Consider the following 13,613-nt stretch of genomic DNA (forward strand, 5'->3'; position numbering starts at 1 on the left):
GAGAACAGGCCTTTTGTTTTGTTTAACACTGTATCTCCAGCACTTAGAAAAGTACACTCAGTAAACAGTTGTTGAATGAATAAACAATAATACCACTCGCAACCCAGGTTTCTCAAATCATTTTCTTCTCTATATAATTTCTCTTAAAAATTGTATGCAAAAATACATTCTAAGTGATATGACAAAGCTATATATTTTTTCATGTTACTTAATCACTAAATGAAAATATTTTTAATTGGGAAAAGAGCAGTGTGCTTGAATTCCTCCTACACATTTTAAAAAATGCTATCTCTTTTAAGCTAGTGTCAAATCTATTCTTTCCAATTTATTCCAAGTCGGGATTAAACATTAAATATCAAGACATGAGATTGTAGATTCAATACAATCTTTGGGCATTATGCTGAATCTCTGGTGGAATTCTCCAAACTGGACATCAAAGTGGGAGTTGGTATGAATCTACAGGGCTAAGGAGTCTTTAAGTCCAGTTTGTGTATCATCCTACATAAATATATAAAAAGAGGCAATAAATTTTTATCTTATAAATCTTTGTAGTAAAAAAGAGACATAAACTAGTTTTCTTGTGCAGTTGACAAGAAATGACTGCTTTGGAAACAAAAAACTGAGTCTTTCTCCTAATAAGTTCCACCACTTGTTTTCTGTGTGACTTTTAATGAGGATTTAATTTCTCTAAGCCTCAGTTTCCATATTAGCAAATGATAATATTATAATTTACCATGTGAGGTTGTGAGAATTGAATGAGATAAGTAAGAAAAGAAACTAGCATAGGGCCCTATGTAATGGTGATCAATAAATTAGCACCTTCCCTCTATTCTTTTCATGAATAGATAAAGTAAGAATGTTTTTCTCTTTTTCTTTTTAATTTATTGAAGTATTGTTGGTATGCAATCTAATATTGACCTCAAATACACAACACAGTGGTTCAACAGTTAATCCATTTTATTATTAAATCCTCACTCCCAGTAGTAAGGTTACTGTCAACAAGAAAGATGTGACAGAATTATTGACTATATTCTCATTGCTGTACTACTTATCCCCACAACCAACTTACATTATGATTGAGAATTTTTGTGCCCCTTTATTCCCCTCACCCTCCCCACCTAGAAACCCCAACCCCCCCCCTCCATGGTAACCACCAGTCCCTTCTCAGTGTCTATGAGTCTGCTGCTGTTTTGTTCATTCTATCTTGCTTTGTTTTTATATTCCACAAATAAGTGAAATCATGGTATTTGTCTTTCTATGTCTGGCTTATTTCATGGAGCATGATACTCTCTAGATCCATCCACATTGTTGCAATGGCAGGATTTCTCTTTTTTATGGCTGAATAATATTCCATTGTGTATATGTACCACTAATTCTTTATCCTTTCAGCTATTGATGGACACTTAGGTTGCTTCCATATACTGGCTATTGCAAATAGTGCAGTGACAAACATAGGGGTGCATATGTCTTTTCAAATCAGGGATTTTGTTTTCTTCAGGTAAATTCCTAGGAGTGGAATTACTGGGTCAAATGGTATTTCTATTATTAGTTTTTTGAGGAATGTACATACTATTTCCACAGCAGTTGTACCAATTTGCATTCCCACACACAGTGCAGGAGAGTTACATTTTTTCCACATCCTCATCAAGACTTGTTACTTCTTGTCTATTAGTGGCCATTCTGACTGATGTGAGGTGATATTTCACTGCAGTGATTTGAATTTCCCTGATGATTAGTGATGTGGAACATCTTTTCAATGTGCCTGTTGACCATCTGTATTTCTTCTTTGGAGAATGTCTGTTCAGGTCCTCTGCACATTTTTTAATCAGGTTATTTGTTTTTTTGGGTGTTGAGGCATATGAGTTCTTTATATATTTTAGATACTAACCCCTTATCAGATAAATCATTTACAAATATATTCTCCCATATTGTAGGTTGCTTTTTTGTTCTGCTCATGGTATTCTTTGATGTACAGAAGCTTTTTAGTTTCATGGAGCCCCACTCTTTCTTTTTTTGTGTGGTTTCCCTTGCCCAAGCAGATATGTCCAGGAAAAAACTGCCCATGCTTATGTGTTGGTTGGGTTTATTCCTAGGTATTTTATTCTTTTTGATGCAACTATAAATGGAATTGTTTTCCTGATTTCTCTTTCTGCTAGTTTGTTGTTAGTATATAGGAACACAACAGGTTTCTGTGTATTAATTTTGTATACTGCAACCTTGCTGAATCCAGTTATTAGTTCTAATAGTCTTTTGGTGGAGTCTTTAGAGTTTTCTATGTACAATATCATGTCATCTGCAAATAGTGACAGTTTAACTTCTTCCTTACCAATTTGGATGCCTTTTATTTCTTTGTGTTGTTTGATAGCTATGGCTAGAACCTCCAGTAGTATACTGAATAAAAGTGATGAGAGTGATATCCTTGTTTTGCTCCTGATCTGAGAGGAAAAGCTTTTAGCTTTTCACCATTAGGTATGGTGTTAGTTGTGGGTTTGTAATATATGATCTTTATTATTTTGAAGTATGTTCCCTCTATGCTCATTTCTTGAGAGTTTTTTATCAAGAATGAATGCTGAATTTTGTCAAATGCTTATTCAGTATCTATTGAGATGTTCCTTCTTTTAATGTTATGTATGATATTGATTGATTTATGAATATTATACCAGTTTTGCATCCCTGGAATAAATCCCACTTGGTCATGATTAAGCATCCTTTTGATGTATTTTTTAATTCGGTTTGCTAATATTTTGTTGAGGACTTTTGCATCTATGTTCATCAGGGATATTGGTCTTAAATTTTCTTTTTTTGTAGTGTTTTTTGTCTGGTTTTGGTACTAGAGTGATGCTGGCCTCAGAATGAGTTTAGAAGTACTCCCCCCTTTCCAACAATTTGGAATACTTTAAGAAGGATGGTAATTAGCTCTTCTTAAAACGTTTGTTAGAATTCAGCTCTGAAGCCATCTGGTCCTGGAATTTTGTTTTTCAGGAGTTTTTTGATTACCAATTCAATTTCATTACTGGTAATTGGTCTCTTCAGATTTTCTGTTTCTTCATGGGTCAGTCTTGGAAAGTTGTATTGTTCTAGGAATTTTTCCTAGAAAGGCTGTCCAATTTATTGTTATATCATTTTTCATAGTATTCCCTAATAATTCTTTGTATTCCTGTGACATTCATTGTGATTATTTCCTTTCATTATTCATTTTGTTTATCTATGTCCTCTTTCTCTTTTTCTTAATAATTCTGGCTAGGGGATTGCCCTTTTTTGTTTATCTTCTCAATGAACCAGCTCCTGGATTCATTGATATTTTTTCTATTGTTTTATTCTGCTCTGATCATTATTATATCCCTCCTTCTACTAACTTTAGGTTTCATATATTCTTCTTTTTCTAGTTTCATTAATTTGAGTTTAGACGGTTTATTTGGGATTGTTCTTGTTTCTTGAGGTAGGCCTGTATTGCTCTGTATGTTCCTCTTAGTACCACTTCTGTGGCATCCTACAAACTTTGGACTGTTGAATTTTTGTCTTCATTTGTCACCATGTATTGCTTGATTTGTTTTAATGTGTTCATTGATCTATTGGTTATTTCAGAGCATGTTGTTTTGTTTCTATGTGTTTGTAGGATCTTTTGTTTTCTTTGTGTAATTTATTTGTAGTTTCATACCAGTGTGGTCTGAGAAGCTGCTTGATAAAATTTCAATCTTTTTTAATTTATTGAGGCTCTTACTGTGGCTTAGTATGTGATCCATTTTGAAAAACATTCCATGGACACTTAAGAAAAATGTTTATCCCATTTCTTTTGGGTGGAATGTTATGTAGGTATCTGTTAAGTACATCAGATCTGTGTTGTTCAGTGCCTCTGTTTCCTTATTTTCTGTCTATTGATGTTAGTGGTGTGTTACAGTCTCCTAAAATGAAGGTGTTGCAGTCCATCTCCCCCTTTAATTCTGTTAGTATTTGTTTTACATATGTAGGTGCTCCTATGTGGGATGCATAGATATATATAATGGTTATATCCTCCTGTTGGATTGACCCCTTTATCATTATGTAATGTCCTTCTTTGTCTCTTGTTACTTTCTTTGTTTTGAAATCTATTTTGTCTGATGTAACTACTGCTACTTCTGCTCTTTTCTCCCTATTTGCATGTAATATCTTTTCCCATCCCTCCACTTTTAATAATAGCTATATTAAGCTGATGATTGCTGTATTTCAAACACAATCTAAAAGTACTACTTTTTTCTTCCTCCTCCTCCTCCACATTTTATGTATTAGATGTCATAATCTGCACTTTTTGTGCATCCCTTGGCTGATTTTGTGTTTAACTCATTTTATTACTTTTGGTTTTTTTTGTTTTAATCTCCTACTTGCTTGATAAGTAATTGGCCTATTACCTTTACTCTGGGTTTACTTTCACTGGTGAAAACTATTTAGGCTTAGGAACATTTCCATCTACAGCAGTCCCTTTAACAGGTCGTGTAATGCTGGTTTAGTGGTTATAAACTCTTTGAACCTTCAGTTATCTGGGAATTTTTAAATCTCTGCTTCATATTTGAGTGATAATCTTGCTGGGTAGAGGATTCTTGGCTGAAGGTCCTTCTGTTTTAGTACATTAAATATTTCATACCACTCCCTTGGGGCTGAGCCACCAGTGAGGGGCCTATAAAGTTTCTGCTGAGAAGTCTTCTGAGCCTGATAGGGTTTCCCATATAAGTAATCCTTTTTCTCTCTCTGGCTGCTCTCAATATTGTCTTCTTATCCTTAATCTTTGCTATTTTAATTATAATATCTCTTGGTGTTCTCTTCTTTGCTTTCCTTTTTTACAGTCTCTTCGCGCTTCTGTGACCTAAGGGTCTATTTCCTTCCCCAGACAGGAAATTTTCAACAACTATTTCCTCAAAGAGGCTTTCTATCCGTGTGTCTCTCTCTTCTATTCTGGTATGCTTATTATGCAAATATTGTTTAATTTGATTAGTCACACACCTCTCTAATCATTCTTTGATTCTTGGAGTTCCTTTCTTCTCTCTGTTCCTCAGCTTCATTGTGTTCCTGTTCTCTAATTTACATCCCATTGTCTCCTCTACTTGCAGCAATCTATTAATCATTCCTTCCATTGTATATTTCATTTCAGTGACTATATTCTTTAGTTCTGAGTGGTTATTTTTCAGCTCTTGTCTCTCTTTTTTGAAATTCTCCCTGAAAACTTCAATGCTTTTCTGCAGATTAGTCAGCTTATTTATAACTTTTACTTTGAAATCCTTATCAAGATTGGTGATACCCATTCCGTTTAGCCCTCTTTCTGGTTTCTTCTCCTGCAGTTTTGTTTGGAATAAATTCCTCTGCCTCCTCATTTTGGCAGGGTTTCTGTGTTTTTTTCCTCTCTATTACATGGTTCTGCTATGCTTCCTGGCCCAGAGAGTACTGGCCTTATAAAGAAGGCATCCTGTGGTGCCCAGAAGCTCAAGGCTCTTTACTCTTCAGTGCCTGGTTCTTTGTGGTGGAGCCCATTGCTGTTGGTGGGCTATGGATGGGACCACCTTTCTCTCTCTTTGCTGGCAGTGGTCTGTCCACTGCAGCAGGCAGTTTGCCTCAGCTAGCCCTTTGTGATCAGAGCATCATCTTCTGCTGGGGTCATTGTGGGCTCAGCCTCCCTCTGCCTTCTCTGCAGCCGGGCTGCAGGGTTAATGGGGTGGGTAGTGCAGATGCATGGCTCTGGGGCAAGCATGTGGCTGCTACAGCAAGTCATATGGGTGCCCCCTGGTTGCAGTGAGGCACCAGCACCAGGCTTGGCCACCAGCAGGGAGGAAGGAATGCTTGGTGCTGGCTCCTACAGATACCTCCCCAGTTGGGCTGAGACAGAGTTGAAAAAGCTGGGAAATTCTCCCTCTGCCTGCCAGGCAGCAATGTCTGACACTGCTGGGCCAAATGGGCTGGCACACTGGAGGTATGCAGGGAAGCACCCTGGGGCTGAGCCACCAGTGAGGGGGATGGTGTGTCTGAGGCTCCTGAGAGTGCCCAACTCGGGGAAGCCTGGGGAGATATCGTCCACCTGCCTTTTCTCCTGCGGAGAGAGCTCTGTACAGTCCTCACCCTTCCGGCACCCTTCCCACTGCTCACAAATCTCGCAAACTTCCTCCCCTGCTTTGGGTCTCAGCAGGACCTGTGGAGTGTGCCTGTCCTCCACAAGTAGCAGGAGTCTCAGCCTCTCGGAGAGTTCCAACTGTCCCTGCTATCCAACCCCACTAATCACCAGAACCCAATGCAGTATGAACTCATGCTCCCAGCGCAGATCTCCAGGGCCAGGTGTGCAGATTTCCTGGGTACCTCTCCCTGCCCCACTGTGTTCCTCTTCCTCCTGCCTGTGGGCTAGGGTGGGAAAAGGATTTGGGTCCCACTCAATAGCAGCTTTACCCCTTTAGCCTTCTCTGTGGGGTCTTCTCTTCTTCCCCAGGTGTAGGTGGTCTGTTCTGCAGTCTTCAGGTCATTTTCAGGGTTAGTTGTATTTGCTGTAGTTGCTTTGTTGGTGTGCATGTGGGAGGAGGTTTCTGCCTAGCCTTCCTATTCTGTCATAGTTTTTTTGATAGTGTAATAATATTAGAGGAGGCTTTGACTTTTGGTGCCCTCATTACCAGCCACTTCACCTTTTGGGCACATTCTATAATCATGCCCTGCTTCCACTAACCCATCTGTATAAAGTTACTAAGGATAGTGCCAGTGTCCTAGGTTTCTTGTGAAGACTGAGATCATTTACGTGCAGTGCTTAGCACTTTGCCTGACTGATGGTGGGTGCTCAGGGAGAAAGTTTAATATTAATAGTAATAATAATACCAATGTAAGTTAAATGATATTGAAGAACAGGCTAATTTCTCCTTACACTTGTGATATTAGATGCAAATTTAATGTAAAAGAAAAAATTCTGTTCTTAACAAGTCTCTCATTTACATATTTACAAATGACATCACTTTAGGAAATGCAGAAGAGGCTATAGTGGTGGGATTTGAACATTTCTTTATTTTCCAAACTCAACACAGAGTTGAGTATGCCCTCTACAAATGGAAAAATGTTTACTTTTACAAAAGCATGAAACAGCCTAAAATATTCAGCTAAAAGTGTTTATGTTATTGCCTGATATGACCCAAGCATTGTGTTGTGTATTCTGGGCTAGAGTATTTCATGTATTTTACATGACATCATGTACTGCTGCTGGAAACGCATGGCTGTCAGTCACCTTCAAATAAACATGCTATGACAAAACCAGCACATTATACTCCTATAATTTTCACATTTTTGAAAATTCTAAGCAATAGTTCCCCAGGCTTACCTTGGGTATGGAAGCAATATTTGCAGTATTTGTTAAATGCTGTATGGCTTTCTTGTGAAGATTTAAGTTTTGGGGAGCTACTGCTAAATGGAAATGACTCTCATAGAGCTGAAAGATTAAAATGGTGTCAAAATACGTAATGTGTTTTGGGGTTTTGTTTTGCTTGCTTTGTTTTCTTAAGAAGCAAGCTTTCGTCTAAGTTTAAACCATAAAACAGTTCTTTCTGCCTCTTTACTAATGTCCTCCGTGAAGTTGGACAAGTTGCCTCAATCTCCCCATGCCACTGAGAATGGACCCGTCCAAAGGCACAAAAGCTAAAGGAAGCTCACGACTATGATTACACTTACACAGATCCCCTAACCAGTACAGTTCCAAAGCCTCACTGGCCTAGGAGTTTAGTAGTTTGAAATGGCAGGTACATTCTTTTATATTATAAACTAACTCCCAGTTCCCTCTCAAAACAATGACACATACTTCCTATGGACTCCTGGATACCCTGACATGCTTTTTCAGTCAGTTTACATTCCTAACCATGTAAGGACAAATCCCTTGGCTTATGAGTAAATCTCTTGGCATTAACAGCCAGAAGGACAGGTAGCATAGGCAGAAAAATCACAGGTCTGGTGAGATGCTAAACTACCCCAAATTACACAGAAATTCATTCTTAACGTTGCAACCAGTATTGTTTTTAGTATAGTCCAATGCTAAAAGTTATGTGTTGTAACTTTCAAATCTTTAAATAGATATCCATTTCCAGAGGGTATGTATCTCATTTGGCAGTACTGATTCTAAATATTCTCTTATTACATATTAAAGAGACATTGAGGCACTGAAAGCATTAACCCAACAAAACAGGCGTAGCTTAATGTCTGATTCAACAAGGGAGAATTTTTAAAAATCTCTTCATTTGGTCTAGGGTCTCCCTCCATGATGTGACATTGGTGCAAGAGAAGATACGGAAGTCAGCAGAGAGCGTTAGGCTTTGAGCTGACTACTTTTTGTTCCAAAGCTGCATCAGGACACATCAGAAAGAGCAGGAACATAGATTCAGCCCCATCTCAGGGAGCTTCTCCGGTGGGAGTCATTCACCCACGCAGTACCTCAGTTTCCCCAGGAACAAGATGTAATGAACTCCTGAGGTCCTTCTCTTTGCTAACATTCTCTGGTTCTCTAACTTTGCTGATGCCAAAGTTCTAGGCACAATTTCTGGAGTTTGACCCAGAAAAGCCCGGAGAAGCAATAATTCACTCTTGCTGTCTACAAAAAACAAACAATAAAATGCCAGAAGTGAAACAAAATGAGATTTAAAAACAAATAAGACAAAATAAAGTATATTTTGCTATGTAGCCTTAATATTTATACTATCTACTCGTATTTATACTTATTACTTATATTACTTTGTAGTGGTCACCAATAACCAATGTTTCCCCAAATTTATCTTTTCTCATTCATCACTCTCTGCTTCTCTGAAGACTTGACCCTCTCTATAGGTGCTCATCTGCGGGGAAATTCTCTCCAAACTGGAGCCTTAGCCTACTGTCATTCTCCTCCTCCCTTCATGACTATTTTTATTTTACTTCAGTTTCCCTTCCTTTACCCTCATCTTAACTATGTATTTATCATAAATACATTTCCTCTGCTCCTCTTTCTATACATTCACTTCCTTGGAAAAATCATACTTTCTCATCTATATCCTACTTTGTGTATGATTCTCCGATCCATACCCACACTGCAGGCTCTGCCCTCATCACAGGTGTCTAGCTGTCCATAGGACGATATTTGTATATCCTGACATCATGTCATTCTAACATGCCCAAAGTTAAATTTATTACTTCCTCCTTCTCTGTTTGCCAAGACAAATCCAGGCTAGATCATCTCTCCAGTCCTTTCACTTTCTTAATAATACTACTAGTCTCTCAAGCCATTAATTTAAAAAGCTTTAGACTTTTGTATTCTGCTCTGGTTAAGGGGAGTCAGACTGCCTGTGTTAAATCTCAAGTTTCCCATACAGCATCTGTAGTCTAAATTAAAAATACAGACTGATTCAAAAAATAGTTAGGGAACTTCATGATAAATTTATAACCAAGGCATAAAAAAAGGGATGTTTGAGTGACTGTTTAGCATTTTGAGGTATCATGAAAGGCAAACATGATCCCTGAAGAATATCCCTATTGCTGTTAAGAACATAAGTCAGGTTGCCAGGAATTCTAAATCTGACCTGCAATTCAAGAAGCAGGGTTCCTTCAAGTGTGAATATTTTTTCAAACAGTAGTCAGGCCCAAGATGGTTTTGGTAATATTGCCCAAAATAATTTTGTTAATAGTCTTCTCTATTTATTCATGACACTTGTCATTTTACTGTTTAATAACATCTCCACTGGATATCATTGCCACCAACATACTAGGAACAATATTTATGGAAGCCATTAATTGCAAAGCATGTTGAATTTCACTACTTGAAATTACAACTTCAGCTCATTTTTTAAAAAATCCTCTAAATATGTGATGTCTAATAAATTTAGACAGGTTATTCATTCCTAAAAAATGAGACCAACAAAATTTATGGGATTTAATAAAAGTGAGGAATTCAAAATCTCCCATTGAAAACTTTTAGTAATTAATCATTTAGAAAATGATTGTTAAAATTGTCTAAATCCAAGTTAGTGGTACGACTGGGGCAGCCTTAACTGGAAAATGCCTTGGGGCTACTCCTGCTTTGTTAGGGCTTGTTCCAGAGAGATTTTGAAAATCAGTCATATCTCATAAGCATGAAAACCTATATCTACTATTGAGCTCAGAATGAGTGGGGAGGCTTTCTAAAGAGGATGAGTACCACTAAGATGTTAAGAGAAGTCAGAGAAGACATTCAGAAACAGCTCCAAGTGCACATACAAAATTCAGCAGAGCTTTAGTTCTACCTCTTCAATATCTTCGAGAGGAAGAAAATAAGTTAATCAGAAGGGTTAGACCAACCTCAATATGTGAATAAGTGAAAATCATCTGGAGCAAAAAAAAAAAAGTGATTACCTCTAAAATCAACTCCTTTTGTGCCTCCCCAGGAAAGGACAGGCCTTGATAAGACCTCTCTCAACACTCGGGTTCCAAACCATGCTGACGGATATGATTCCAGAGACTGCCATGAAACAAGTTTGTTTCCTCAGCTGTTTCCTTCCCCCAATCTAAGAAATTGCGTTTTGAAGTAACACAATGAATTAGGAATCTTTTCACACACTGCCTTCTTGCCTAAAAATCATACCATCTTGGTGCCTAATTCTTCCCCTTCTTAACCAGTGAAACAGTAATAAAAGAACCTCAAATCTACTTCTGAGATTCCCACATTAAAATATACATTTGATTTAAAATCAGGCTCACATTTAAAAGAATGAAATTCATTAACAATTTGATGTGTTCATTCATAATTCTCCAGTTTGACTGCCCCCTGAAATTGCCTTGGGAGCTTTAAAATTGCTCATCCTGGGTCACACACCCAGAGATTCTGCCACAGGTCCAAGGCATTTGAACTTTTATGAGCTCCCCAGGTGAATCTCATGTGTAGCCCCTCTTGTAAATCTTGTGGAGCACTGGTGCCCTTCACAGTACAAAGTTTGTACATCTATCAGCCTCATTAGGTTGTACACTCCTAGAGCAGAGTGGATAGAGTTGGTTTTTCTGTCTACTACTTTCCTATTTTGTTCTATGCTTTGCAAAAGTGAATCCAAAAGAACGATGCTTCAGGAATCACGTAAGGAGGACATACGAAGATACATTTGTTTCTGATCCAGTCCCACATTTTTTCCAAATTATTTTGTATCCACAACAGAATACTAAGGATAATAATCAACAAAACTCAAGAATTAAATTCATAATGTATGCTTTGCATTTTTTGTTCCAGAAATTTAATTCTTTTTTTCAAGGATCACCTATTACTACCCATAATAAGATTCATTGGCAAGAAAGTTAAAAATTACCTGTTGGGCTAAAGAAAGGACAGAGTCAGATATCAGATATACTTCCACTTGGTTTAGAGTGTCCAGTAGTTCAGTGTAATGTGCAACAACCTAAAATTAAAAGGAAAAGTAAAGCTTAATAAATTACCTAACTTGGTTATATTAATTTCTAGAATTTGATTTTCACCCTACAGTTAGCATGGCAGAGCCTTATTTTCAGAGCATTGAGAGGTCACTGAAGTGTCTTTAGTATAGGAGGGATGTTATTTTCTCAGAGGAAACCTGGAAGAGGACTAGGTAGAAAAAACAAGAGTTCAATTTGGGGCAACTGAATTTAAACTTGAGACATCCAAGTAGAATGCCAGTTAGTCAGCTGGCTATACTCTGAAAGGAAAAGGAAACTTTCAGGTTTCTACAGAGAGAAGATAACTGAAATTATGGGCAAGAAGAAGGGGTCTTGAGAAAGAGTAGAGAATGAGTGGTCAGATACAAAATGATAGGAGCTAGAAGAAGAAAACTGCAGTAAACACATTTCTATCCCAATCTCTAGCCACATCTCTAATTTTATTTCTTATATAAATCTAGAAGTGGAATTATTAGGATTAAAAAGCATTTAAAGTCTCTCGATCCAAACTAACAGCTTTCCAGAAAGATACTACCAGCTTTATCCCCCACCCTTGCCAGGACTAAATATGATCTTTGTCCACTTGGTTGGTAAAAACGTCACCCCATTATCTCAGGCAACTGCATGAAATAATTTATATTATGGAAGCTTAAATGGTGTTGCTATATAAATGAGACCCAGAGACTCCCAAATGCAGAATTATATTTGAACTGAGACTATGTAGTAAGCACAGTCATTACCCAACAAACTTGCTGAATTAAATTGAAATCAAAATATTTCATTTGTTTTCATAATTTGTTCCTAATGAGGGCAGGCTCTGATACTGATAGGGAAATATTTACAAGGCCAGCAATCTAGTCCAGGTGACTCCCTTCTGCTTCTCTTCTTTAGCAAAGGCAGCAGAAAAAAAATCTCCCGGTACCCCCTCCTCTTCACTCCTTGCTCCACCAGGCACTCACTCCCCCAACCCCCTTTTCCCCCTGCTTGCTTGCTGTGCACGTAGAAATGTTGCAGATATGGAAGAAAGACGTATATATTGCTCCCCTTGCCTTTGTTCAGGGCTCGGACCTTGGGAGATTACTTCCCTCTGAGCCCGCCAGTGTAAAAATAAAACCTCAACACTCCAAGACCTCCGAGTGCCGCTTGGTTCTTCTACCAGTGATCCAGTCCAGGTTTTCCAGTTTTTTCCATAACAGTACCTGCTTCCAAAGCTGTGTTGAGGAGGTCCCCAGAGTACGTGGCTGGGTATTTCAGGTAGACTGTCCTTTGGAATCCTCTCCTCCAACAGCACATCAGGATACTGCTCAACAGTATAAACTCAACAGTGGTGTTTTCAGGTTCAGCTTGGAACTTCAAAATCATCTTGTTAATGTTTTTAACATTGCTTGGAAAATAGGCGAGCAGTGCCTAACATATTTCATTTCAACCAATCTGTATAAATTCACATATAAATGTGCTGATATGTACTCTGTTTTCTGGTACATATATCATTGTCAATTTCAAATATCCATATATCATTATATCATTGTCAATTTCAAAGCCTTTTGGTCAAGTTCAAATCTTAATGTGACTAGATCAGGGCTTATTCCAATTGGTGTTTTTCTTCTTTTTTTTATTAAAGTATCATTGATATACAATCTTATGATGATTTCACATAAACAACACTGTGGTTTCAACATTCACCCATATGATCAAGTCCTCACCTCCTCTATTGCAGTCACTGTCTATAAGCATAGTAATCCAGTTGGTGTCTTTCAGATACTAATACACATTAATTTTCCTCCAAGACACAGCAGTCTCTTTAATGTATTTATATTTTTAACTGACCCTTAGAGATACAATAGACTGAAAGGACTTTCTCTAACGTAGACCACATTTTAATGTTGCTTCCTGCTCTGCATATTACCCTCAGAGCCTGTGGCTGTCTGCAACTCCCTGCTCCTGCCCTTAAAGGGCCACCGCGCCTCCTTGTGCAGAAACTCAAGGGCCTCAAACTTTTACCCAGTCAGGCCGGTTGGCTTTGCCTACTATGAACTTGTCCAGCCACTGTCCTTTGCGGTGGCCATGCTGCTTCAAGTTCCACACCTGCTTCCAGCTGCCTTCTTTGGAGAGCGAGCGGGTGAAGGCTTCCGTCTGGACCTGTATCCGGGCATCACCCCTCACAACCCACAAGACCCCAAAGGTTCTTTAACCTTTCAGGTGCCTCAGTTTCTTCATCTGTACACAAGTGA

The 13,613-nt window shown here is 38.2% G+C and overlaps 1 long non-coding RNA gene across 1 annotated transcript; it reads right to left on the reverse strand.

Annotated features, from left to right (window-relative positions):
* Positions 1–6,992: 6,992 nt before the first annotated feature.
* LOC140849874 (uncharacterized) lies at positions 6,993–13,233 on the reverse strand. The gene is made up of 4 exons (XR_012132182.1): positions 12,582–13,233; positions 11,280–11,369; positions 10,339–10,490; positions 6,993–8,569 (listed from the first exon to the last, which is right to left on the reverse strand). It is a non-coding gene; the product is annotated as an uncharacterized lncRNA (long non-coding RNA).
* Positions 13,234–13,613: the final 380 nt, after the last annotated feature.

The sequence above is a fragment of the Manis javanica genome, chromosome 6, assembly GCF_040802235.1.
Source record: "Manis javanica isolate MJ-LG chromosome 6, MJ_LKY, whole genome shotgun sequence".
Taxonomy (NCBI): domain Eukaryota; kingdom Metazoa; phylum Chordata; class Mammalia; order Pholidota; family Manidae; genus Manis; species Manis javanica.